The sequence below is a fragment of the Primulina eburnea genome, chromosome 12 (assembly GCF_022965805.1).
Source record: "Primulina eburnea isolate SZY01 chromosome 12, ASM2296580v1, whole genome shotgun sequence".
Lineage (NCBI taxonomy): Eukaryota > Viridiplantae > Streptophyta > Magnoliopsida > Lamiales > Gesneriaceae > Primulina > Primulina eburnea.
Window position 1 is genome coordinate 25,806,979 of NC_133112.1, and position 4,014 is coordinate 25,810,992.

General features: G+C 41.7%; 1 non-coding gene across 1 annotated transcript; it reads left to right on the plus strand.

Moving 5' to 3' along the window:
* Positions 1 to 438: 438 nt before the first annotated feature.
* LOC140808527 (small nucleolar RNA R71) lies at positions 439 to 545 on the plus strand. The gene has a single exon (XR_012112947.1). It is a non-coding gene; the product is annotated as a small nucleolar RNA R71 (small nucleolar RNA).
* The last annotated feature ends 3,469 nt before the right edge of the window (positions 546 to 4,014 follow it).

A 4,014-nucleotide genomic window follows, 5' to 3' on the forward strand; every position in this document is an offset into this window, starting at 1 on the left:
TTATATGTGTTCGAGTAAGGGTCATTCCTTGGGCGGTTCTGGACTCCCACTTGATTCACCGATGCTTCATCTTGCACATAGAAGGGATTTCCATCTTGACAGTCTTTCACATAGTGTTCCCCTCCACACTTCTCACAGAATATCTCTTGAAGACGCATAGCCGTGCCACCCACGTTCAAGCCGTCTATTTTCCTGTTTAAAGCGTCAAGTTGTGCAGTAATAACAGAAAAATCAGTTACCTGGTGAACTCCGGCACTTCTCCGCTGGTTGTTCCTGTCAGATTGAGGATGATAGCTGCTAGCAGCCATCTCCTCCAACAACTCATATCCTTCTTCCGCAGTCTTCCTCAAAAGGTTCCCACACGCAGCAGCATCTATCATAGTACGGTTAGGAGTAAGCAAACCGTAATAAAAGGTTTGAACGACTAACCCAAGTGGCAACTCGTGATGTGGGCATCTTCGTAATAGATCTTTGAAACGCTCCCACGCCTCATATAGTGACTCTTGATCGAACTGAGCAAATGTAGAAACGCCTTCGTCATGTCCTCCCATGTAGTTATCGAACCTACAGGTAAACAATTCAACCAAGCTTTAGCTTTATCACGCAAAGAGAAAGGAAATAAACGCAGTCTAATAGCATCATCAGAAACTCCATTAAATTTAAAAGTATCGCAAATCTCAAGAAAATCCGCGATGTGTGTGTTTGGATCGTCCACAGCAGTTCCTCCAAATTGGACGGTGTTCTAAATCATCTGGATAATGGCTGGTTTTATTTCGAATTGGTTTGCCCGCACAATCGGCCTCACAATGCTGGGGCGTGCACCATCCAAAGAAGGCTGGGCATACTCTAACATGGGTATGCGGCGTGGCATCTCAATTCGTCTCTCGTTTTGGCGCTCCGCCTCCTGCTCTTGTTCGTGCCTCTCCATCAGTTCCTTAAGTCTTTGCTGTTGTCTTCGCCTGCAGAAAGTCCTTTCAATTTCAGGGTCACACTCAAGCTCCAAGTCAAGTGACTTTGGCATGCACCGGAAGAGATATCTGAATTAAAATATGGAGTGTTAGTTCAGTAAAAATAAAATACACTAAAGAAAATAACTAAAAATATAATTGTAGATTAACAGTCCCCGGCAACGGCGCCAAAAACTTGATCGAGCAAAACTTGCACTATGAATTCCCCAAGAAAATATGATTTTGTATGCTTAAAATGTAATCGCAAGTGCACGATGTCAAGTAATAGTATAGTGTATATGAATACGAGTATCGTTCCACTGGAGACTGTATTTAACAATTATTATTTTAGTTATTAAAACTTTAGCGACGAAATTTGATTGTTTGTTTTATGACTAATAACATTCAAGAAAATTTAAATAAACAAGCTCAAAGATTAAATGATGAAATATGAATGCTAAATCAATGGATTAAATTTCAAATGATAAAAGAATTTGTTGGGAATTCTGGTTCACCTACCCCTTATTAATTAATTGATTCGTTCGATTGTGTTCTACGCTTCCGACAGAATTTCCTATTCAATTGAACACACACTCTCGAGCTATGCCAAACTAATTCACTCAATGAAGTAATTAAATGTCTTTAATTATTTATCAAGAATGAACCGCATTTCGGTTGATGAAATCCCCTAGTTTTCGACCCTAAGGACTATGACTATCGGCACGTATCCAATTTCATATGTCTGCAAATTGTAGATCCGCAGATTATACTACTCGATCCTATCACTAGTTATTCTCTCGAACTCACTCGTGATATAAAATTGTCGTAAAAGTTAGCTACGCTCAACGACACAATGAAAATCGTAGAATAATCAAGAATAAACCACAAACCGAAATATAAATTAACCAACTAAAAGTTTGGGGTAGGATTCCCTTTAATCCCAACAAATATTAAGTTAGCTACTAAAATTCATTGTAAAAATAAATGCAACAATGTTTAAAAATGAAAGAAACTAGATTAGATATACTAGACGAGACGAAATCTGCGAAGAACGGTGCCCGGAAAACTTCAAATCTTCACTCCAAGCGCAAAGTTCTCTCCAAAGCTCCTTGACGGCTGCCGAATTATGTCTGAATAGGTCTCCAATTCGTCCCTCTCCCATACCATATCAGTCTTGTTCAGAAATTAAGGAAAGAATCGGCTGAAACAAATCTTGCCAAAAATAAGTGGCGCTCGGGCGGTAGAAAAGTACCGCTCGAGCGCCAACTTTCTGTAAGTTCCCTCGGCTGATGCGGCATTCGCGCTCGGGCGGTAGAAAAGCACCGCCCGAGCGCCAAGATTCTGTAAGGCTGACTTCGGAGGCATTTTCTCGCGCTCGGGCGGTAGAAAAGCACCGCCCGAGCGCCAACTTTCTGTCTTGGCCCTTAATTTATTCACTTCTCGCGCCCGGGCGGTAGAAATGTACCGCTCGGGCGCCGCTTGTTCTGTCCAATATTCTTGAGCTTTCCACCTTTTGCTCTGATTTTCGTTCTCCGATCATTTTTCCTGCAGACCCATCACACACAAGTGAGACATAATCAAAAGAAATTAATTACTATAAAATGAACAAAAAGTAAATGAAATGCATGCATGCACAATGTAAACACAATTAAAACTAATGCAACAAACACGTAAAAACACCCCCTATCAATATCATACCAAGGAAAAGATTAGGGAAAAGAATCAAGGGTGAGTTGTTTAAACAAATTTAAATCTATTAAAATAGGGGATGGCCGATTTTTTTAAGCTTGTAGAATGGGGTGGAAAATTTCTTAAATATTAATTAGTGGAGATTAAATTTTTAGGGTATTATCTAACAAGAAAAGGTAGGGAAAGATTTTAAAGAAATAGGTTGACCGATATTTTTAAATTAATTAAAGGTGATGGCCGATTTTTATAAATAAATTAGGGTAGTGTAGTAGCCCGAATTCCAAATTGGGTAATTAACGGATTAATGGTGATTAAGAAGGTTTAATGTGTAATTTTGACCGTGGTCATGATCGGACGGACCGAAGATGGTTCGGTAGCACCGAAGAGTTCGGACGATCCGAAGTGAGTTCGGTGGATCCGATCATGAGGTGTCAAGAGTCGATCGACACGTCAGTTTACATGCAAGTTCGGATGATACGAAGTGTAAGTTCGGTGGATCCGATCATGAGGTGTCAAGAGCCGATGGACACGTGGGAGTTCGGACGTTCCGAAGTGGGTTCGGTGGATCCGAACATAGCCTATAAATAGTGCTCGAAATTCCTCATTTTGGATTGCAAATTCTTGAGTTGTGTCTCATATTTGAGAGGTTTGGAAGGTTTCTAGGGTTAGTTGTCGGTCGAGCGATAGCCAAGAGCTGCCAGGATTGGTAGCGTAGCGACGCCTGAGTTACGAGGCAATCGACATCAAAGGGCTGTCGACGGACGAAGGTAAACCCTAAACCTTTGGTAGTACTGGTTTTGCTAGTTGAGCATGGTAGTATTGTTCATTGGGTATGCTTTTGATGCGTAGGCTTGTTCTAGACCTGATTAGCGGTGTTGCGTAAGGCTAGGCTTGCTGTGATAGAGGTACGAAAGTACTATCCGAGATATCCTGGTCGAGTATACATCCTTATATGTGTTGCATGATTATGTGGTGCATTGATATATGTCATATGATGCATGCTATTATGTCACGTTTTATGATGCATGTTGCATTTCATGTTGAGCCGTATCTCCTTCGAGATAGCCTTTACTGTTGAGCTGTATCTCTTTCGAGATAAGCTATATCTTGTGGGGCCGCTCAGCCCTGTCTTGTCTTGTGGACGCATGGACACCGAGAGTACACAGTGGCCGACGGGTCCGGAGGGCTTTGGTGATCCGGGACATTTTAGGTCCACGTCTGTTCTTGTAGTGGATGCAGTGACCCAGAGGAGTACCGCGCGGCACTATCCACTTGGCGCCTCTAGACTGAGCATTTTGAGATCCTTTGTTACTCCTGTTTCTTGACTACCCTGGTATCATATCATAGCATGTGCATTTCATATAGGCTTGTATACTCA